General features: G+C 38.6%; 1 protein-coding gene and 1 pseudogene across 1 annotated transcript in view; one reads left to right on the forward strand and one right to left on the reverse strand.

Annotated features, from left to right (window-relative positions):
* GPC6 (glypican 6) overlaps positions 1-24,748 on the forward strand; it is a 1,001,808-nt gene that overhangs the window by 26,995 nt on the left and 950,065 nt on the right. The gene's annotated exons all lie outside the window — the stretch shown is intronic.
* On the reverse strand, positions 2,272-4,217 carry LOC128779856 (protein N-terminal asparagine amidohydrolase pseudogene; annotated as a pseudogene).

The raw sequence follows: 24,748 nt of genomic DNA on the forward strand, positions 1-24,748 counted from the left end.
CGCACACATGGAGCTGCTTGGTAGGATTGGCAAATTGAAACCAGAAAAGTCTTTTCAAAATGCTGCTTCTCTGGTTCGAGCACTGTGATGTCTTCCCCTGCGGCTAGAAAGAAGACGTAGTTAATTAACATGGATGTAACACGCTCCTGGAGTGGTGCTCTCCACTCCCAGCACACTGACCAGAACTCGGGGTCCCTCCGGGACCCGCCTGCTCTCATCTCTGCGTGCCCGCCTTTCAAGAAATGACCTCTGGTGCGCCCTTCACATGGCACCTCAAGTTTCTTGTCCTCGGGAAGCCTGCCTTGAATGCTTTGCCAAGGTCAGAGGCTCTTTTCTTCTTCTTTTTAATGTCTTTTTTGGGGAGCATTTGTAACAGTTGTCATAATCTAACTTAGTTGAACAAACAAGGTGATTATTAAATCTACAAAATGATGGAATATATGTTCATTTTTTATCATCAAAAGAGACAAGGAACAGAGTGAGGATAGGTTTGGAATTACATATTTTACCATAGAGAGAAGCTGCTTTTTGTTAGCAGTATTATTTTCTGAGTGACTGTGTACTCGGTGAATAATTGGAGGCATGTCACAACTTCGGAAATAATCTAATACAGTATTGACTTAGGGTTCTATCAGTGAAAAGACAATAAAATTAAATTTTGATTTATTAACACAGACATATGAAACCTGTAATTTTAGAAGTGAGCATCCATATGACATTTATTTCTCATGCTATCAGTTGAAAATCTGAGTATTGATTTCTACTTTTGTATTTATCAATATAATGAATATTGATTGTCATAAAAATGTCCCATTGACATTTTACAGTCCTAGAGCATCTTCTAAATAAAGAAGTAAGTCAAGGCGTGTGTAGTTCTATTGTCATGTGTTTCTCTTTGTAATTCTCCCTCCCTTCCTCCTCTGCGTTTTTTCCTGCTTTTCTCTCTCTCTTTTTTCCATTAGATAAGTAGTACAGGAAGGCGTGCCACTGGTAGAAGTGTGCTGTGTGTACACTCACACCAGACGTATAAGTAAAGGTTAAGAGCCCCCACAGCCACTTGTGATCTCTTGCCTCTTCTGCTCAATTCATGTTTCCCACCAGGGCTTTTTCTGAGAGTTTACGCATATGAACACATGCACAATATTATATGTATATCTTTATAGACATGTAGATTGCACTTATATCTGGAGATTAGAGAGTATATACATTGTAAAGCAATGTGCTTTTTTTTTTTTTACCCCACTTAACAAAGAATTAAAAATCATTTTATTTCTAGGTACCTAGAATACGTTTTCCTCCTCTTCTCTGTAAATGCTTTTCAAATGCAAAATACTTTCAAGTTCTACTTAAAACTTCATACTGAAGCTCTTTCAGAGTCTCTTATCTAGAACCCCTTCCTGCCTTTCCCACCTTCATATATTTTTATATTCGTCATTTTTTTAAGTTTATTTTTGTGTTTATTCTGAAGGAAGTGAAATCCCAGCGGACATTTCCCCCCGTGTCATATATTTTGGGGGACTTTAGAGAGTTGACAGTAACACTCCTTTTCCTTTGCTCCTGTCGTCTGAGACCAAATGAGAAACAGGATAGAAAATACAGATAAATGGAGATTAGAGTAACAAATGGAGATTAAAGCTGATTGTAGATCTCCATTTAGATCTGAGGTGGAAAGGGCTCGCTGCCAATTCCCAGCAGAATTTAATAGACTGGCGCTGTAGTTAATGGCACATCGGGACAACCGGAGGCCTCTGCCATTTTTTCCTGTGGACCAAAAGCAAACAGAAAGCAAATTCATTCAATAAAAAAGGGAGAGTTTGTATTGCAAGATTGATTCCTTCTCCATCATCCACTTGTTCTGATAATAGTTTCTCCTTCCCTAGGTGGTCGGGGGGCAGGAGAGGCCTGGAGTGTTATTTGAACAGAAGTGTCTCCACAGGAAAGTTTAGTGCTAGGGCAAAAATGTGCTCAGCTGTAGACCTTGAATGTTTCTGTGTTATCTTCTGCTCCACCCGATTTTTAACTCAAATAAGTTACTTCAAATTGATTTACTGATCAAATCTGTTTGTCTCCCTGTCCCGCTTGCCATCTCCTCGGGCAAGGTATTTGTTTGGAAAACACTGAATAATAACTTTCAGAAACTGCTAAACCTTAAGGTAAAATCACTCAGAAATCTTTGACATACAAATTACAATGTAGATAATTCCTAAAGCCGTTGGTAAAAATGGAGGCTTGATGTGCACCAAATACAGCTTCAGAGTGTATGTAAACTCTTCAGAGACGACTCATCGGTCCTGCTGTTAAAGCTCCCGCGGGGCACAGCTCCTCCCGACCGTGCTCCTGGACGGAGGCTCAGCGCATCAGTGCAGTTCGGATGGTGACAGCGCTGCCATCAATTAGTGCAAAGTGGTTTTTGTGTCCTTCCCGGTCATGCAATTCTGTCACACAAATGCTGCTCAGTGAGTGTCTTCTTGTCTGTCAAGTTCACTAAGCAGTCGATGAGTAAGTTTTTGTGACAACTGCCCATCATCACGGAAGCCGCCTACGTACGAGCTGCACATCCAGGCTCCCACACTGAGTGGTCAGAAAAGGATTTTAGGGAGTTCGTGACCGAGGGGACCTCAGCCTTGGTGTCGGTTCCATCACAATGTGTGAAGCTAGTCTCGTTACCTGTGTGCCTCAGGACTGCAGTGTGACAAGTGGTGGCATCGTCGGAACCCAGACTGGAGAGGGGGCTGTCATCCTTTGGGGAGGTCACTGCAAGCTCTCTTTGCTGAGAATACAGAAGGCCCTGGGGTCCCACTTGTTGAACAGACGGATGTCCAAGGAGTCTGGCTCTGTCCTCTAGAAACGGGTGGGCTCCACGGAGAACCCCCAATGGATTGCGACAGCGGCATCTCGGAGGCCGCCTCCCCAGCCACTGTGGGTGTGAACTCCTCCAGAGATCTGAAAGCAAGAAAAACACACACCTGGGAATAGACCAACACAAGTAAGCAATACAACCATGGTTAGCATTTTCCAGGAATATCAGATGAGTGATTTACATGTTTAGTTACTTTTTTTCTTGAGCTTGAGCGAAATCTGAGGATCTTATTGTTAGATATAAAGGTTAATTTTGCATAGAGTTTCATATCCTCTGGAAAGAAATATGAATGAACTATCCCCGCCCTTTAAGTATTCGGAGTGATATTTGATTGTTAAAATGGCAACTAGTGATGCTGGAAGGCAAATTACTAATTTTCCCCGACAGACTTCAAATTTAGTAACAGTGCTATTCCCATTAAAGAACCAGGACTTGCCAACTACCACAGAAGACCAGTCATTGATTCTTCTAGTTACTTGCGCTGAACATAACTAATGAACAGTCGGACATTCCTTCTTAAGTTTTATAAGTTCTGAAATCAAGTTTATTTTGTGCCAATGGGATTATAGTACTTTATTGAATATCAAGCTAGAATTAATTTTTAACTGATATTAAAGAAACTGATAGTAAATCAACTCTTTGGATGATAATGAGGTAAATTGGATAATATAAACCAGGCCATTTTGGAGCATCTTAGTTTCAAATTGGAAATGTGACTAGTTTGAATGATACAATAATTATAATTAAGTTGTAATTCTAATAACTCGGCTTTGAGAACATGTAAGTTGTCTTTATACATTTATCAAATGAATAATATGAATAAAATTAAAACTGGGTGGAGCTTTAGCCATGATATATGAATTTATATTACCTTTGAAATTGCCTTTAAAAAATTCCAACAATGGTCACTTTATTTGAGAAATAATTTATAGGACAATGAATGTGAATGATTTTGAGCAGTGAATTTTAAGAGGGAATTGAAGAATGAGGTGATCCATTGTGTGTATATATACATATATGTACATATATATATGTGTGTTAGAAAATGTTTAAGTGATGTGATTGGAATGGAATTATTGTATTTATAAGTCTCTCAAAACACAGATTGTTGAAATACAATGAACCAGGTTGTGAAGATTCTTAAATAATTCATGTAAGTCATCAGAGTGGAGTTCCAACAATTTATTCTGGTCTTATTTGGATATAATATCTGTGAATGATTCAGTAAATGAGGTTATAAATATTCATCTGTTTCATCACCGGTAACAGCTGAGAATTCCTGAACAGGCAGTGGACCACAGAGTCCAGATCTGTGATGCCTGTTCGTACCCATAGACTTACCCAACTTTATTTCCATCTAGAGATCAGCAGTTTAGGCACATTTGTATTAACCAGCTGCAGAAACAGAATTATACTTCTTTTTATTAGAATTTGGAAAAGCTATTACTTGATTACCCAGAAGAAGACAGGTGGTAGGCTTTATTTCCATGAAAACTTAGGATAAAGTGCTTAAGGAACTGGCAAAATGGTTTACCCACTTCTCACAAAGCTATGACCTGAAATACAACCTGTACAGCCAAATGTGAATGAACTATACCCTAGAAAGGCAAATTGTCTCCTTATGACTAGGAAAAAAAAATAGTTCTCTCTGAAATTTAGTTCAGATTATTTTTACAAAAATATAGTCTGAATCCTATCTAGGTAAACAGAACTGCATTTAAGAGCTATATTAAGAAAAGTTGAACATATAATGCATTAGTAATATTTCATATCTAACAACAGGCCCAGTCTTGTGCTGCTAAGCTGATAGAATTTATTTGCCTAAAAGTTAAAAAAGTATTTTACATGTCAAGATTTACTATTTGTCACAAAAAAATTATATACTTTGGATTTCTGTTTATAATATTCCCTTTAAGATCAAGAGACTGGTTTCCTCTTTTTTCCCCCCAAGGGAAATATGTGAAGTTGTTGTCACACAGCTTCTATTTAAGAAATTTAAAACCTTGAGGTAGTTGGAAAAATTATGCAGCTAGGTATTTACTCATTCATTTAGCCGTTATCTACGACACACGAACTAGGTCAGGTTCTACCGTGTTGCTTCTGGTAAGCGGTGCCCCAGTGCAAAGGGGTAATGTGCCTTTGTTTGGGGGAATATGAGACATTTATTCTGGAAGTGAATATAGATTATGTCTTTCTCCCTTATATGTCCTTTTACTATCAGTACAAATATAGTACTTTAAGTGTCAAAAAAGAATTCTATGCTATAATGAATGGATTTTGAAGGAGGACATGATCCTAAGCCACATGGAGATTTCATTATAAAACATTTATAGTATGGCTATAATCATTCATTCATTCAATTATATATATTGAGTGCTTACTGTGTACCTTAAGCACTTGATATATATATAACTATATACCAGGCATTTTTTAGGAGCCTGAAACAAGTTCCCTCAAGAAGATTATTTTCATTTGAAAACTATTAGCAAATAGCACCTGGCCTCAGAAATTTCAACTTAGTTCATTGGCATTTCTTTTGCTTACAAATGGTCTGTGGCTTTCTACTACAAATATAAGAATTAATGTATAAAATGTCTCTTTAATAAATACAAAAAATATATCCACTGTTTTTGAAGTTTCCTGAATAAATGTTAATGGAAATGACTACTTATAAAGCAACTAATTTTAATTTTGATATAACGGTTTCCTGTGTTTTCAGAATACTTCGATATACCAATATTGTATCGCAAATTGAGTCTTATCTCAGACTGTATAAAGACTAAGGGAAAAATGTTGTGTGGGGAATTAGTAAGGATTTGAGGTTGGACCCTGGGGAAAGTTCAATCCAAGCTCACATGTTCACAGATTTTGATTGTGTGTTCCAGCCTTGTGAATTTGAGCACTTAATCAGGCAAAATGCTGAGGAATAGTACAAGTCCTGCTTGAAAACCGAAAACCTCTCCTGATTGTAGACGAACCGCTGACATACTGTGAACAGACGCACTAACACACTGCAACCGTTTTCATCTCATTGGGGGAAAGACTGTTTTAAAGTTCTTAATGGTTCTTTTTCTAAAAATGGTTCATTTAAAACCTTAATTGGGTACATGAAATGTTTCTTTTGTCATTGATCCTAGTTCGTGAACATTTGCAACATGTACTAAAGGATCCTTTTGTTTTAAGCGTTACACAATTTTATGAGACAAAGAAATGAGAAGAGCTTCATTCTTTAGAACACTGACTAGATAGCGAAGGAGAAACCGACAGACCTCAAACATGATTTAAGGGAAGCGCAGGATTCAGAGTATTTATTATCTTAGTTTGCTAGTGCGGCCATAACAAAACCCCAGACTGGGACAGCATAAGTAATAGACATCTATTTTCTCACAGATCTGGAGGCTGGAAGTCCAAGATCAAGGCGTGGGCAGGTTCTATGTCTTCTAAGGCCTTTCTCCTTGACTTGGAGATGACCACCTTCTCGCTGCGCCCTCACTCACGTGGCCACTTTTTCTGTGCATGTAACCCTGGTGTCTGTGTGTCCAAATTTCCTCTCCATAGGGACACTGGTCTTACTGGATTAGGCCCCACCGTACTGGCCTCATTTTCACTTAATCACTTCTCTGAAAGTCCTATCTCCAAATGTTGTCACGTTCTCAAGTATGAGGGGTTAGGACTTCAACATATGAGTTTTTCTGGGCGGGGGGTGGGTGGGTAGAGTAGGGGATACAATCCAGCCTGTAACAGCTAGGAAAAATTTTAAGTACTTCAGTTTGTTTGTAACGACCAAGATGAGGACATTTACCTTTAGCCAAGCAACAGCTGAGGAAGGTATGTTGCACCAGCCCAGGAAAGATGAGAAGGTGAGTCCTCACGGATCTCCCTGGCCCCAGACTGAACTCTGTGCTTAAGCTTGCTCATTTCAGGGTGTGAAAATGTCAGATAAACAAACTAGGGTCCTTTGTATCTTCGATGTAAGAGACCTTTTTACTCTGAGGTTAGTCAGGAACGTCCATAAAAATTACTTGAAGCTTTGGCTTTTTCACTAGCAATTTCATTGATCTTTACACTTTGAACTTAGAAAAAAATTATGTGTGTGTGCATGGGCCCATACTGGGGGATGGTCGTAGGGGGGTGCCACAGGACGAGAATCTCCTAGAAGTGTGCTCTGGCCACAGAATACCTAGTTGTTAAGACTCCTCTGAAGAGGAACCTGTACGGGTTGGGGATGGCAGGTCATAGAGCTCAGGGTGGACAGAGTCTCAACCACAAGTGGCTGGCTGCCAGCTCTTTATACCTTCCTTTGTGAGTGCTTGGGACAGTTGGCCCCGTGTAGTGTCACTCACTGGGCTGAAATTCCATCATTAATAGCCCGCTGCCTACTTGGGAACTTTTTGGGGAGGTGGCTCTTATTTCTTTCCAGCTTACCTCTTTTCCCCCCCGACTAACTTAGGTGGCTCACAAGGAAGAGTTTATACTGTATGCCCACTATATTCTGGCTCATACAAATACCACCCTTCGTTTCAATATTTTTCAAGGGAATAAAGATTTGAATCAGTGCTTCCAAAGTAGTCATTCAGATACCAGAAGTGGTAGCATAACGTGGCACCCTGACTACAGAAAAGAGAACCTGAAGGAGGGAGGGAGGTTTTTCCTCATAAATCTCTCCCCATGACATCTCCTATAGTCCTATACCAGCCCCGAGGGACATGATTTGTTTTGTTAATTATTAGTTAAATTATGATACTTTGCAAAGGTTGCTTCATAATTTTACCATAAGTGAAGAAATTGGCAAATGAACTAGTGTAGTGAAAATAAAGCCTGGTTTTTAGTGCTGGTTTTGCAAGTAATAGCTGGGTGACCATTAGCAAGTCCCTTTGTCTCCCCTTGTTTCCACATCTTTATCTCTAAAATGATGGAGATAATATCTGCCAGCCTTATTAAGAGTTGTAAGGATCAAATGAGATAATGCCAGGAGAGCGCTTTATTAACTGTCCAGCATTATACAAACAGAAATGATGAGTGCTGATAGAGAAATGTGGGATTATATTGGAGGTTATATTAAAAGCTTATAATAAATGCTTTTGCCTCTCAAAAATCTTGTCTATTCAGACTAAACCAAGGTGTCTTTACTACAGCCCAATTCCTCAGATCCAAATCTGAGCTTAATCTTAAAGTATTCAGATTCCCAGAACCTAAACAATGAAGTTTAGCTTTACTGTGAAAGTATGTATTGACAAAGAATATGGTTAAAATTTAATATTCAATTTTTTGATTGTCATTCACCTTTTTTTAAAAAGTAATTGCTCAGCTGTGTGGGATATTTTAGGGAAACTTTGTGAATATTTTTTTGCAAGTATCTTTCCAATGTACTGTAAGTTTGCTAAGGGCAGGAATAATATATCTGTTGTCTTTGTTTCCCCAGGAATTGGCACACCCAGTGCCTAGAATTCTATATAGTAGCTTATGGAATAAATTTAGACTAGGGAACGTTTCCTTTATTCTTTAAAATTGGCTTTTCTAACAAAAAAAATTAGAGCTTAGCCCCTCAGTGTGGTGCTCCTCACTTTTTATTTTGCAAATAACTTTGCAAACTAATTTATTTTGCAAATACTTTTATATTATGTCCCAATGAATTAAATATCTTTTCCTTCAATACTGTAGTTCTTGGGTGGAGTGTGTGGATGTTGAAATAATGTTGTTTCCAACAGCTGGAAGGACTGCAGTGGTTGGGTTTCACCATATGAGCTGAAGAGAGACATATTTTAATTTTTAGTTGTGATTAAAATCACATACCATTCAATTTACATCATAAATGTTTAAGTGTACAGTTCAGTTGTGTTATCTATATTCCCACTGTTGTGCAACAGACTTCTATTTTATTTTGCGAAACTCAAACTCTATGTCCATTAAAAAATTAGTTTCCCCACCTTTCTACATTCTGCTTCTGTAAATTTTACTACCTTAGCTTCTTCATAGACAAATGTGTTTGAGCCATATTGACATATTTTTACTTCTGCTGTCTATCAGAGTCACAGTGGAAATCTGGATTGTGTAATAATAAGTGATATTTTCACTTTCATTCCTATGCAAGAAAAGTAGATACTTACTTTCTTTAATAAGCATTAGAAATTTTATCTTGCTAAGAGTAAACAGTCAAATAACAAGAGAACGAATAAAAACATTGTATATACAATAATTTGTAAAAGACTAGGTGCTTTTTAAATCAAAATAGATTCAGTAAGGATAGGAGAAATACGATATACCTTTAAAAACTGCCTATTATTAAAGATCCACGGTAATTTGAAAACCCTTTATTTTCTACGATACTTGTAGAAACCATGTTTCACTTTTGCAGAGGATGGTTTAGCTGGATCCCTGATTCTCAGACTCCAGCATCCATCAGAATCACCTACAGAGCTTCTTTATAAAGCTTGCTGGTCCGAACCCTCAGTGCTGCTGATTCAGTAGGTTTGGGGGGAAACCTGAACCTGATGCTCTCGGTGTAGGGGGGCCACCCTTTGAGAACTACTGGTCTGGAGCGGGCAGTTCCCCAGATGTTCTTGGAGGTAAGAAGAGCTACTAGGTGAAGACCTGTCCGATGGGTTTGGAAATGCCGCGCAGTAATCACCTGCTAGGGATTTACCATTGGCTGTGAAAGGCTCACTGAGATCCTGCCTTAAGGTAGCTTCTTTAACCTTGTTTTCATACTTTCCTAAACTTACTTGATTGCAGAACTGTCTTTTTACTAACATCTATTACCTTTGGAAGGATATTCATATTCTGTTTGCATAATTTGAAAAGTGCTCTTTAGCATAAAGGATTAGGAAAGTGTGTGGTTTTCAATGTCTCGTTTGCAAGTATAGGGTTATAAAATTCATGGTGAGGCAGGGCAATGGGTAGCTCATCATTCTCCCTATCTTTAAAATCCATATGATATAAATCCATTTCCTCATGTGGGGAGAAGAAAGGATTTGTTCAAGTACTTTGTGTTTCTTTAGAGATAGGAAGTAAAGTAAATTAAAACTTTGCCCACTTTCATTCCTGTTTTTGCTTTGAGGTTTGTACCTGAAAAGTTCTATCATATCATCTTAAATGGATTGTTTGCTTTATAATTATGATCTGTGTAAATTTCACAAGAATAGACACAAACTGGTTGAATGTGTAAATATTGTAGCCAATGCCTAGCCTGATGCAAGAGTCGTGAGGTGTAATGAATGGTACCTGCTTACCGCTGAAATGCGCCAGGTGTTCTGCTTTAGAGGGTAGTGCCCGGCCAGTGATTAATGGTGTCTGCGCTTTTGCTGTGGTTCACCTAATGTGTTTTTTCACCCTTGTGTTGGAGGTGAGATTTCTGCACACGGTTATCATCCCCCCGAGTTCCCAGGCTCACCTGTGGAAGGATCAGAACAAAGATTTCTTTCTAGGAAGTGTAAAGAAGGTCTACCACTTCCTGTTCCTAATGCCAAGAAGAGGCATAGAACTATGTTAATTCTCTAAGTAAACTTAGCTTTGCAAACACGCCATTCTTTGTATGCATAAAGTACACCCCTCTTTTCTGTAGATATTTTACCCACAGTGTTTTTTTTCTTTCATCCAGTGCCAAATAATGTAACTGGCCAACAAGGCTCTGAGAGTTTCCAGAAAGATGCAAAGTAAACAAGGTGAAGATTTTTGATGCTTCCCATTGCACGTTGTTTAGCCCCCTCCTCCCAGTTCTCATTCCTTGGAATTTTATATATGATGCACCTGTCTGTGTACAAGACAAAGTAAATACACATCGAAGTCTGGTGTCTTCATATTGTGACGAATGGTTACCATGATGTAACCCACTCAAGTCACTACCAGCAACCAGCTGTGCCCACTAGGGAATGTGCTGTGAAGGGTGCTTTATGTATGTGCTCAGCAAATTCTCTAAGGCAGATGTTATTACCTTCGTTTAAAAACGTAGGGAGATCCAGAAAGGCTGTGTGAATCGCCTAAGGTCTTAACAGCTGGTGAGTAGTGAGAACAGGATTGGAACCAGTTTTTGGCTTCCAAATCTACCACATCACGTTCTCTCTCACTATGTGGAAAGGAGGCTAGCATAAAAAACTAGAATGAGGTTTATCTGAAGATAGATTGAAGTTTTGAAAGGAGAATAAATGCTTCTCTCTAAGTGAAAGCAAGTATTAAAATATATAAGAAGTAAACCAGACTATTCAGTTGTCACAACTCAGTGTTGAATATCAGCGGAGTGACTTCTGAGCCTAGTTTGTCAAGGAAGCATTTTAAAAGAAGGAGCTACAACATGCAGCTATATTGAAACCCCCTATTTAGAACATTTTGATATTCAGTGTGGAGACCAAAAATAGATGAATATTGTGTTGTGTTTATTCTGCATTTATTTTTTTTGACACCTATGCCATTAGGATACTCCTAAACTTAAAAAAATAAAAAAAGGAATTGCAATGTTCTTGTCAAATTTCAGACTATTAGGAACTGCTCGTGTTCACGTGTTCAAAAATAGTATTAATTGTGAGTCTAATTTCTTCTTTTCCTCTGGGTATCTTACCTGTAAAGCCAATTTAATCTCCTAATACAACCTTCATCTTAAACACTGACACGTGAACTGATGGTCAAAATAATGTTGAAGAAAAGGGGGCTGTCAAACCATAGATCATGCTTTCAACAACGCAGTAAAAGCTACTTCCAATGTAAGCTTCACGTATACAAAAGGAAGCGGCCTAATTGTTCAGAAAAAATGATAAGAAATCAGGTAATTCTTGATGGCTAATGTGATACTTGAAGTGATCAGGCCAGTGACGTCACCCACACTGCAACCGTGCTCCTACCAAGTTACCTGTGTACAGTTGCTCCCTCAGAGAGGATTTCTTGTTTGTTTTTCTCTTCTCCCACCGCAAAACAGGGAAGGACCGCATGCGGTTTCTCAGTCATCACTTCTCAGGGTTATTCCTGTGGGTTAGTCAAAACCTTGACCCTTTTGCCTTGCAGCTACTTTAGGTGAGGCTGTAGGAATGCTGCCCTTGGAAAAAAACAGAGAAGGGAGGCCTGACCCCTGTGACTCCGTTGGTTAGGCATTGTCTTGCAGAGTGAAAGGTCACCGGTTGGATTCCAGGTCAGGACTCTAGCCTGGGTTGTGGATTCTGTCCTGGGTTGGGGCGCTGGTGAGAGGCAACCGAATGATCACCGATGCCTCTCTCCTTCTCTTTCTCCCTCCGTTTCCCCCTCTCCCTCAAAACACCACCACCACCACCAAGTGGTCTTTGTCACAGTCTCGTTGTGTCTCATGCTTTCTCTCACCCTGTAGGTTCTTGTGTTCTTTCTGCATGACCATTCTCTTTCCCTCAGGTTCGCACTTGGGTTTGAAAGTGCAGGCAACCCAGTGATTTTCATCTGCTGTAGTGATTCCTCTGTAAGCATTCGCTTAGTACGTATCAGCAAAGGAGCCCTTTTGCTTATTGCAGTGGAACTAATTCTGATTTTTCTGTGTGAGTTTCTTTGCCTGGAAGAGGTAACCACAGTGCGGGCTTTAAAGAGCCCACGATTTCTCTGGGGTGGGACTGGAATGGAAGGGTGGAAAGGTGAGGTATGTAGAACCAATGTAGCCTCTCAGTTTTACACTTGAACGTGTGCACTAATATAGTTGTCTTGAGTGAGATGGAATTAATAGTAAGTGATAATATTTACTACAAAGTTTCTGAATTCAGAATTCACTAGGAACTTTTTGTAGCCTCTGAAAGTGAAAGTTTAAGATATATTGTTTAATGGGATCAATGTACAATCACATACAGAAACATTTTTACATTATTTTTATAGGATGGTCAGGATTTTGATTTTTTTTCCTTTTTTTTTTTTTTTGAGGAAGAGGGTGAAAGAAACAAAATACCTACTTAGAATAGGGTCATCCTTTTGCTCTGAGCTGAAGAGACAAACCCATGAACTTTATGTGAAAAATTGCTCACTACCTGGTAAAAGTTCTTAACTCAGGTGAATCTCTCAGAAATCTCTGGGGGGAAATTTCAAACAAAACACACTCACCCTTCCCTCCCAGATTCCTGTTATCTCTGAGACTTTCAGACTCTATGGAGAAGAGTTCCCTGAAAGGTTCCTGTGCTGACTTTAATTCCCTCCGGCTCATCTCAAAAGACCTAGCCAATGGGTAATGGTAGGGAAAAAAAAAGTTTCTTGTGAATTTTCTCTCTGGACTCTATCCTTAAATATTAGGGAAACAGACCACCTAGGGAGGTTAATTTTTGCTCAAGAAAAGGAGTATATTTAAAGTTATAACATAGTTGAAAAAGTCAAATACTTTACTCAGAAAAATTGTCACCATCCTCAGGTCTCCTTTCATAGAGATAATCACTTTTATCCCTTTTACTTAATTCTTTTGGTAATTAATTCTTGAACTTTAGACATTTTGCATGGATGACTCACTGTCCTGCAAAGAGGATTTAGCACTACCCATTTTCTCAACCATATTGATCTTTAATCATTCCCCAACTGGGAATGATTTGTGTGTGTGGGGAGCGTGTGAAAGAAAAAAGCTAAAACAGAAGGGTGAGATATTGAGGCTGAAAGAAACAAAATATTGGAAGCTCGAACACATGGCCTCAGTTTTATCAAGAACATAAGGGATGGGTTAATCATCTGGGATTGAGCTACTATCAGTCATTGCTGAGGGAGTTAACAGATAAATACAAACATAGACCAATGGAGAATGACCTACAGGATTTTTGCTTTTACAAACAACGTGCATGCATTTTTTTTCAAATCATGGCGATGTGTCTCAGAATAGCATCCTCGAAGTGAGATCACTGGGTTAAGGGGGAATGCATATGTAGATAGGAATTGATGTGATAAGTGGAATGGCGGAATGCTAATTTTTATTATTTGCAAAGAACCAAAGAAAACAGTAATAAGCTGGAAGGGAGAGGTGGACACTTTGGTAAATGTGAAAAACACATGTGTGGTCTTTGTTCAACTACATGTGCTAATGGAGTAGAGATCAATAGGGTGTAAAATTTTAAACTGAGGTCATACAAAACTTTCAAACATATTTAACTTGATGCTCTATATATGTCTTAATATATGTGAATGAATATGGATGCTGTTAATATATTTATCTACTTTCTGATACTTCCTTTCCTTTGATTAATATTTAATTGGTATCCTTAAGTCTCATAAACTAGCTGGAGGAAGTACACAGCTCAGCAAATGGGTTGCAGAAAGCCCACACGCAATTCCAAATTTCTTTCAGAAGATTTACAAAGTAGATAATCTAAGAAATGAATGATCAAGAGTTGACAACTGTATGTTAATGCTCATTTCTCTGAGGACACTTTGTTTTTTTGCATTGAATTGTTAGTTCACTTGCTTTGTTTGTACATTTGTAATAATGAAGTTTAGGTTCTTGCAGATGGCAAATTAAAACATATAGTTTAGTGCTTTTTTCAAGCAAGTGAGCCTGATTTTATGTTTAAAAGGGTGAGCTTTTACAGCGGAAGAAAATAGCAGGGCCATTGAATTGCAGTCCCAGAAGTCAGTCCCTGCGGGCACAGCCGCAGTGCAGTTAGAATAATTTTAATTGGACACCCAAACTGAGCCAACCTCAAATCATGTGGATGTCTTACAAGTAGTGTTTATTATGTCCTTTAAGTCCTTTCAGAGGCTTATGAAGATTTATACCAGTAGTTAGCTGCTTTGTCTGAGCTACAGAGAATATTTAATAGTTTTTATCAGGATTAATGAGCAGAAATGTCTCAACAAATGAAATTCTTTAATATGTACATTGTAGTCCTGCGACATTCTCTTTATTCGCTTGCAATAATGTCGGGAACGGGAGACACTTTTTGATATGTGCCTTTGTATTTCATGTATTTGTCAGATTGCTGGGAAGCCATTATATAATGTAATTTGTGTCTCTAACACTTTGCTAACCTCAAATTTGTCCAAGAACCATGTAGTAAACACATAAATCTCATAACTATTTTAAGATCTAACCTTATAATGGCATTTACTCCATTTAGTGAACAAATAGTGAGTGTCTACTACAGGCCAAGTATTAGAGATACAATGTTGAGCAAAACAGAGCCTAGGGGTTTTAGATAAATAAAATAGTAATTGATTAATTCACAAGCGTAAATTGCAGTAACACTGCCCCGGAGAAGTAGAGGATAGTGCAGAATCTTTATGACGGGTTTTATCTGCTCTGGGAAGTGTGGAAAGGGCCTCCTTGGGCAGGGAAGCCCTGGCTGAGCAGAAGGTGAAAGGAGGAGTTGCACCAGTGAGGGTGGAGGAGGAGGGGCCCTTCCAGCCTGAGGCAATAGCAGCTGTGGCAGTTCAGACGCAGAAGGGGTCCAGGCTTCTGAAAGGAAATGTATAGAAGTCATGGGGATTGTCACACGGAGAGGGTCAGGGGCAGCCAGTGAGTTTAGGTGAGTGTGCTAAGGACTTTTATTATTTATCCATGGACTAATACATGCTTACTCTAAAGAATTTGGAAACTATTGAAATATACACAAAGGAAGATAAAAGTCACTGATAGTCCTATTACCAATGGCTTCTTCATTTTAATATTTTGTTTCTTTTGTAAAAAGATTTGATTTATTTTTAGAGAGAGGGGAAGGGAGGGAGAAAGAGAGGGAGAGAGACATCATTGCGTGGTTGCCTATTGCATGCCTGCTACAGGGGACCTGGCCCCCAACCTAGGCATGTGCCCCAACTGGGAATTGAACTGGCAACCCTTTGGTTCTCAGGCTAGCACTCAATCCACTGAGCCACAGCAGCCAAAGCTAATATTTTGTTTCTTTAAAAAAATTAAGATTTTTATCTGTCAATTATATCTCAATAGAGCTGGAAAAAGTTACTGATTTGAAAAGCGTCAATAAATTTCCTTTAAGTTATTTATAGATAAAAATAAATATGTGAACATGTATTTTCTTGGGCTGGGTAAAGGAGTTATAACCCTTACTACCATGCTATGCTTACTAATATTTGGAAGAGGAGATAATTTCATAAGCTATGAAATGTTTTTTTCACACTGTAGTCTCAGTTTGGCAATTAGACTGTAAATCATGTTTCTGTTTATATCTTTAACATACTTTACCATGTTATCAGAAGATCATTTTGTATAATTTGTTTTCCCATCTGAAATGGAGAAATTATTTTCTTTGGGATGTGTGCGTGTGTATGCATGTGTTTGATGAAAGGGAGAGAAAAAAGAAACATAATAATGATATCTCTTCAAACCCTAATTTAAAAGTTAGCAAAGTTCAGGATGGGTCTTTCTAGGCCATGTCAAAAAGTGTTAAAATTACTGGGACAAAATTACTGCTTTTGAAGACATTTAAAATAATTGAAGTATATAGGTCAGTTAGCCATGGTCAGTATAAAAGTATACTATATAAATTAAAGCTCCATGAGAAATAGAGGTTATTAAATTGAGGAGACGGCAGGTGTGTGTGAAGATAGGTACCAGGAGTGAGCAGCCTGGAGAGAGAAGAAGCTTGTGAGCAGAAGGGTTGACCCGGGAGGTATTTCCAGAGTTCCAGCAGGTCTGCAGGGAGCTCCGACACTAACAATGGAAGCCCAGAGGGCCGCGTTCAGTCAGTGATGACAGGGACTCAGAGAGGCAGACCCAGCGCAGTCTGAGGAAGAACAAGGTGAGAGGATGTTGGAACCTTGAAGACCTGGTCTTCTGCTGCTGGTCATGATTCAGAGACATTGCATGTAAATAATTTCTTCTCTTCTACATTAGACAAGGCTGTACCTGTCTGTGATTTCAATACCCATATACTACGGCGTGTGTTGTGATAATTCTAAAACTATTTTAAAATGTTTGGCATTCCGTGCAGTTCATGGAATGGTGGTCCAACTGTTGATCTCCTGTGGGGCAGGCATATGGAAGAGATCAGGAATTCTTAGGTCCTGAGGGAATCCCCTAAGGAGATGGATGACCTTCTTTCCCAGCCTTCTGAGTGCTTGGGTAGTGGTGAAAGCAGAGGTAGCTTTTCCTCCCTCCATCCCTTCCCCTCCCTATCCTTCCCTCCCTTCCTTCCTCCCTCCTACCATTCGAATGCTCTAGTGTTTGTGATAATCACATGAAAGAGCCTAGTGCGGAATTGATCATAACTTAATAATGCCTAGAAAATAAAAAGTTACCAATGAGAATGTAAAATCATTCTGTAAGTCTAGTTGGTCCCACCCCTCCTGCCCAGAGTGCAGAAGGCTGGTTGCCTGGTGAGGCTCACCCTCCCAGAACTCCCCAGCTGGCATCTGTCCTCACCCAGGAGACTGGCCAGCAGCTCTCCCAGCTCTTGCATTACCCTTAAGAAAGCCAATGTATAAATTATTTTCTTTGGGATGTGTGTGTGCATGAATGTAGGTGTTGGGGGGTGGTGTTTCATCTGCTCCTGAACATGCCTTCTTTTCATCTTGAGGAACATTATTATTGCTTCAACATATTCAGAAGATATGAGAGAGAAGATGTGGAGCTGAGTAATAATTAGGAATGTGGCACATGTTGCATTTTCAAGACACACCAAAGAATTTTTCAAGTGTTAGGAGGTGTAATCAAATCTGCAACACATTTTGCCAGTGATATTTCCTGTAACTCTTACCCACATGTCATACAAGGGAAATGATATCCACATGTCTGATCATTTGTGCAGTTCATCAAAGGGCAAATTTAAACGATGACTTGATAAAGCTTTAGAAGTTTCTTCTTAAAAATAATCCACTTTTAGTAAAATCATGTTTTTTATTTCTCTTAATATTTGAATTTTCTTCAAATACTCTTGTGGAAAAATTCTTTAGTGATAACAGATGAGTATTATCATAATGACATGCTCGTAAGAAATCTTTTGATTTTTATTGCATTTTATTAAACTGTCATTAAGCTTCATCACTTTAGATTTTAAGTACAATTTATAAAAATGTCCCTCTTAATAAGAAGTAGGATGTAAATTATCTAGAGTAAGCTGTTTGGTTTCAGAGGTTTTCATATTCTAGTGCTTTGAAACTACAAAGTAATACTTCAAAAAGTGAAATAATTACAAAAAGATAATTTGCCAAAGCATATCCAAAATGAGACAGTCACAACGGTTTGGGCTTGATCATACCAAAAATAGTGTTGTGCAGGAAAAACACTCTACAAATCTGTGTGTTCTCTCTTAATTTGAAGTGTGGTTATTTTTAAGCTTAAAGTACTGTCATCAAATAAACTATGAGCAGTGTTTTGTATCAACTGTAATTTAACTCATCTGTCCAGAGGAGTAGTGAATAATGAATTACACTCATCAATCTAGATAAAAGAGATTTAATTAACATTAACATTTCCACTAAATCTTTAAAAACTTTCTTTTCTCTTTTGTTAATTAGGGGCTCTCATCTAAGGATTCTCTGAAGATGATGAAAGCCCACTTTTCACGTAGATTTCATTAAAAGCATTGGAGATGTTTAGTGTGTGGATAACATGAAGCATTTCTCCAATTTTCCTAAAAAGGTGCTTTATAAAATTAAAAAATGCAGTCAGTATTAACGGTATACTATTGCAGTTACCCCGAGAATGTTCTTTTATGAGAACATCTGGGCATCACACAGTTATTTTATATATAATAAAGATAACTTCACTGCATTTTACTCCATGTGTACATATACGAAAAATTGACAATGTATAACCAATGCTTCATTGCCAAGTTTTTATAGGCCATTTTTCAGGCATAGAAGCTCAGCACTAAATACATAGTTGACTAAGGCGATTAAAGGTGCTACAGGTGATTTCCATGAAGTGGCTAAACCACCTGGTGAGCAAAAGTAGCTCTTTATCCAGCCTTGTATTAGACAGTCTGTAACCGCAGGAGTAACGCTAATTAAATAAGCGTCAGAAGGGTGAAGACGATGCTAACGCTGAAGTGAGAATTTGAACGTGGCCTTTTGACCATGTGGAATTCTTCATTTTGGTCCATCATAGAAAAGAAATAAGAGACCAGGGTGGAGTGAAAATTCCCAGAGACAGTGATGTCACGATACTGACTTTGCTGACCGGATTGTATTAGTACCATGTTGAAACCCTGGTGTAATGTCAGTAATACCAATCGCATTATCGGTACCCACAGCTCATCTGTAATGCAGAACAGCAGGAGAGAAGGGGCAAAACGGTAGCCTGGCCATCATAATCTAGAGTCCTGTTCTGCCTTGGTCATGTATGCTATCTGAGCTTCAGTGTTGCCATTTGTAAAGTGCAGATAGGACTACTTACCCTGAGATTCAAACACTGTTTCATAATATGAGAATGTGTTGAAAGATGCTGTGAAAGTAATAAGAATGCTATCATTAAATTGACTATTTTTAATACACTGAAAGACAACCAAAGAGTAAAGTACATGGTACTCTTAGGCAAGGAAAGACCCTTTTTAGAAATAAGAATGCTGTACAGAACACCGTATGCGTAGTACTTACATATTTATATGCCCCAAATTACTAACAGAACTGCATCTCTGTATCCCCTTACGTGGGTGTGTGTATCTGTTGGTAAAGTACACTCTGTTGACAAACCTTGCGTGCAGTATTCAGCTTTTCGATTTAGATGATCCTACAAATCCTGCAAATAGAGTACAGGCAGATTTTATTCGGTAATTTTGAGCCATTTCCAATTTAGGTGAATTTCAGTCTGTAAAAAAGGATTCGTTTATGTGTGCAGCTTTGACCATCAAAAAGGTGAGCAGTACAGTCTGCAAATAGATATCGAAGCTTCTTCTGCATTTTCCGAACCCATCATTTCCATTTGTGACAAGTGGATTTGCAAAATAAAGGCATTTTTTATTAGCAGTATTGAACATGTGGTTAGCAGGAAACTGTATGCATGGCTATAGTAGAATTTCTTTAGTCAGTATGTGGGATTACTCATTTTTGTTCCATAGTGTTTTGTCTGGGCTCTAAATGAGGCAGGGAAGTTAATGGAATGAGACTCTCGGTAATCATGCAGAACCATTTGCTGAGTTGATAAAGTCCAGGTGCAAATGTGTCCAGTCATCTAAATGCTCACCCCGCAAAAGGAGTGTTTTCTTTCATGCGACTTGTTTTAAACCACGGTAATGAAGAATGCAAGTGATGGCTGTTGGGTTGAAATCAGAGGAAAATAACGAACGAACAGGAGAATAGCGATAGGGTATTGTACACTGGGAACATAAATTAAGAACTGTTTCCACGGTAAGAATACACACTGTGCAACCATTAACTGGTACATCCCTATTTTTCTATTTAATGGTAAAGGGGAAAATGGAGACTATGAAACTAGTAAATTTCTTTATTTTATAGTAATCAGATAATTTCAGTGAAGTGTCAGTGATACCGTCTGTGTGGTTACTCAGGAAATCGTATAGAAGTCCTGACCTTGGATGTGTCTGAATTCCAAAGCGAAGTGGATTGGCGGAACGTCTTCCCTTCCTCCTCGCTGGAATTACCATCAGCCAGTCTGACCGAAGGCATTTCACACCAGGCTTCTCTTCATAGACACACGACCCACTGCTGTGGGAATTAGTGTAGCGTTAGTGAGTCACTTTTTCCAACCTTTGACAGAAATAAAACTTCTGGGAACCACAGTGATCTCATAAATTTATACTCACACAGGATACGGTCTTTGATTTATAACTTAGCTGTGAAGAATCAGCTTGCTGAGGTAAATACGTTCTTTAAGAAGATGTGTGAAGTCTTGCATAAAAGTACTTTTTATTTTGAAAAGGAGTAAATATTATGGTTAGAGACTCAGTCATGTCACATTATTGTGATTTTTAAATTCTTTACATGTATTTTGTGACCTCGAATACTAATTACGGCTGACCACTTGGTTAAAGAAGCCCATCAAAGCATAGTCTGTTGGAAGATTAATTAAGAATCACTATTTAAAATCAGACACATCATGGCTGATATGAACATGGACATTGTACTGCATTGATGTAGGTTGGAGCCAGGCTAACATGTGGACCAAGGGGCTATAAACTCCTAGAGTCAACAGTCTGGACATTTCTATTCCTTCTGTGCGTTGGTTGCCAGACCTCTGCTTTGGAGCTCTTGACCTGTGAGGTTCTCATTTGTGCCTTAGTGATGGCAGTGTGAACCAAGTGACATGCCATCAACAGTTGTTAAAAAATGTCGTTGTCTCATCGTTCCAACCAAGTCTTTTATGTTTAACACTATTCAGATCCAGGGCTGTTTTGTGTGGCTTTACCCAAAGCACTGGGGAAGCAACAGCATAGGTGAGCAACATAGTCCCACCTCTACTGTTGCTCAGTGGCTTTCGAAACCAAATGCATTGATTTTCAGCAGGGGCTTTACAATCTTCAGTCTACAGTTCAGCATTTTGCTGTATAGTTCTGACTCTTGGAGCCTTAGAACAATTTATTTGTCTATTATATTTTTAAGTGCCTGTTTTTTCTTCGGCCAGCAGTCTTCATCATCAGGTGACAGTAAATTGCACTACCTGTTCCCCCAACATTTTAATCCCACTGGCTTTTTATCAGGTCTGTCCACCTGCCATTTCGTCTTTGAATATGAGTCCCTACAGCAATACATGTTAAGCATGAACTAATTTCCCATAATTTCCCAGTGAAGGTACCGGGGGTATGCAGAAATACTGCAGTGGGTGCCGGGGAGGAATAACATCAGTGGGATGTGCCGTGCTATTTCCCATCCAGAGAGCTTTCATCTTGAGAAAGACATCATTTATCATAATTTGTCTCCTGTTCCACATTTGTTAGTTCCAAACATGTAGATGTCAGAAACAAAAGACCATTGCAAAAATATGTAAGTTAAAATATATATTTGCAAATATAACATAATGTAGTATACCAGTAGTAGTTCAATTTAGATATCTGAATCTTTCAATGATGATAACAATATTTAGTGATGATTGATACATTCAAAACTAATTTTGTCATTCTTAAGGCATTTTGTAGCCATTTTGCTAATAACTGACTAGTAGCTTTATTGTATTTCAGGGTTGGTTTGTTTGTATTGAGGGGAGGGTGAAAACCGAGATTTCCCATGCTCTTAAAATGCAGATGAGAACATGATGTTCTCAAGTGGATCTATAATTTCTACCTCACGTGAGTACTTCCATTAAGATACTTGATTTGATGCACTACGAAAGTGGCAACTCATGTCTCATGAAAAGTCTTATCCCAAGAAAGATGCTTTTAGAGAGTTGAGGGGAATTCCAGCACTTTAAGAAAAGGAACAGCATTTTTAAAAGCAGTGAAAAGGCATAGTTCAGTAATATCTCAGTATCTAAAACAACCCAAACAGTGGATTTTTTGCAATAATACTGTCGTAAATATGCAAATACATATTCAGAGAAAGCCTTTCTAAGACGTGATAGGTATTCCATCTGTGTATATTTATGTCGAGCAGAATAGATGTAATTGGGATGAATCTTGAGTATTACAATTTATACAGTATATTGATATGTCTGCAATAGGAGTGAATCTCCTCTTTTTGCAGTTAATTTATCCTTAGTGATTAAAACGTGCAGTTACTTTAAATGTATAATTACACTGATTCTTTTCCCTTTAGTGAAATACTTAGGTAATTTTTTATACCCGTATTCATTTAGGGTTTAAATATACAGTATTTAAATCTTTTGCAGTACATTTCTTCAAATTACCATACACCATAAGATACTAATACGTAATGGATTAGTGCAGGTTTAATGCCTCAGTGACTAGCACGGCTGGCTAAAGATATCTTGTCCTATGTGCCCAGTTACATTCCTTGTAGAAATTACTTTTTTTTTTTGAATGGCTGTAGTGTTCACAGTATTACACATACTTAGAAATAAACAGAATAATCAACAATTTTATCTCTTTATCCAACTTTTGAAAAATAATTTCTTGTAGTATTTGGGGAAACTTTGGCAGTTCTATTAAATGAAAATCCAGAAAAATAGTACCAACTCTATAGGAGATTTCTTTTATCAGAAATTAATCTGATATCTACCTTTCTGAGTAAGAACTGTGTTACTTGAAGCATTAGAATATTTTTCAGGGTGATTTATTATTCAGGCCTCAAGTCAGAGGTGAGTTGTGTGAGTAGAATTGAAGTTACTGGTGAAAGTGATGCAAGATTACTTGAGTAATGGACCTTTTCTTAGTATTCATTTCTAAAGTTTCAATAGCTAATCTCTCCCAGCCTATCCCTTCCCCCTCCCCCACCCACTGCCCACTGTTCTCAGCATTTTATATCATGGGGGGGTATTACTGATTAAAACAGAATGATGCACACAGTGACTACCCTGCATTTGTTTTCCCTTTTTGTCTGTGTCTCTCATGATGAGTTACCTGTATAATTAAGACACACGGTTTTGCTAATGTACTCACTCATGAGCTTAGGAAGCAAGGTTTTCAGCTTCATTTCCCCCTGGATTTCTGACCTAGGATCACAGAGGAGACAGAAAAGGTGAAAATCGTTTTATAGAGCTGCGTGGACCCATGGCACTCTACCCTGACTTCAGTCATAATCCACTGTACCGATTCCGTGGCATGCCTGGCCTAGCCCGAAACCGTGGGCTCCTTAAGACTAAGGGCTTTGGTCGTACTTGTATTTTATGTATTCTGAACACCTAAAAAAGCTTATGTGTGTGTACTCAGTAAATGAGTAGTTGCTGGGAAATTTAAAAAGAAACAAATAGTGAATTATTTTCTTCTCATCAGTCACAGGTATATTTTTAAAATTGAGGTTTATTTTATCTACAGTAAAATTCATGGATAATCTATAAACAGTGTGGTGAGTTTTGACAAATTTATGCATTTGTCTTTTTTATTCAGGCTTTCAGTTAGCAAAGAGGAAAGTAAATTTTTATTCCAAATACATAATTAGGTCTTTGGTTATTTGATACACATGAAACTCTTGGGTGGAATCAATTCTTTATTAATAAATCTGTTATTTAGTATTTAGTTAGTAGCTTATAGTGACTCCAAATTCCCTAATAACTTGTCTCCTTATACCCCGTCCCGAAAAAACAAAAAAGAAAAACATCTCTGCTCCTCTGGAAATAGTTGATTTGGTGTCTGTGTAACATAGTTCATGCATTTCCTTCTGGTACTGAACTTGGCACTTCCTGCACAAGGATAAAGAAGAGACATGCCTGTCCTCCACTTAATTCAAGTCTACTGGGGGCGTTGAGCCCATTCGTGTCAGCAGCAAAGTAATGTCTCTCTATTGGCAAGGATGTGACAACTTCCTCGCAGGGTTCTCCGTGTTTTCCCCTCCTTCCTATTTCCTGGGTTCTCGTTCAATGTTATCATGGATGGTCAACAAGTCCTTATTTTTGGCATAGACCCCTGTCACTGCTTCACTGCCCTGTTTCTGACTCCCTAGGGCTCTTCTTGGGCTCTCCCTAGGGCTCTTAAGGAGGGTATAAAATATACCCACCTTAAATGTCACTTGAATAGGACTCATTATCTTCCTTTCCACATCCATTTTCTTTCCGCTGGTTTCCCTGCAACCTCTGCCTCCCTACCCAGTAATACATGGCTCCAACTTCCCTTTCTGATTCAATGAACTGCATTGCCTTCTACACAGTTGCCTAAATTAGTTCTCCTTGACTTCTTCATTGTCCCCCTATAATTGATGACGTAGATTCGTAAATGTCACCCGCCAGACTCCTCTGAAGCCCATCTTCCCTCTTCTAACCCCACTGCCACTGCCTTTGTTGAAGTCCTCGTCTTCTCCCACGTGGTCATGGCAGCGGGCTCAAGTCTTTCCACCCTAATTTGTCTTCCTTTAATACAGTGTCCTGCGTGGTGGTGTGTGTTCCCTTGTCAGGAGCTGTGCCTTAACTGTATTGGGCTCGCAATTCCCCATGCATGCCTTTCTCTTTCCTGCCTCAGGGCG

This window comes from Desmodus rotundus, chromosome 13, assembly GCF_022682495.2.
Source record: "Desmodus rotundus isolate HL8 chromosome 13, HLdesRot8A.1, whole genome shotgun sequence".
NCBI classification, from domain to species: domain Eukaryota; kingdom Metazoa; phylum Chordata; class Mammalia; order Chiroptera; family Phyllostomidae; genus Desmodus; species Desmodus rotundus.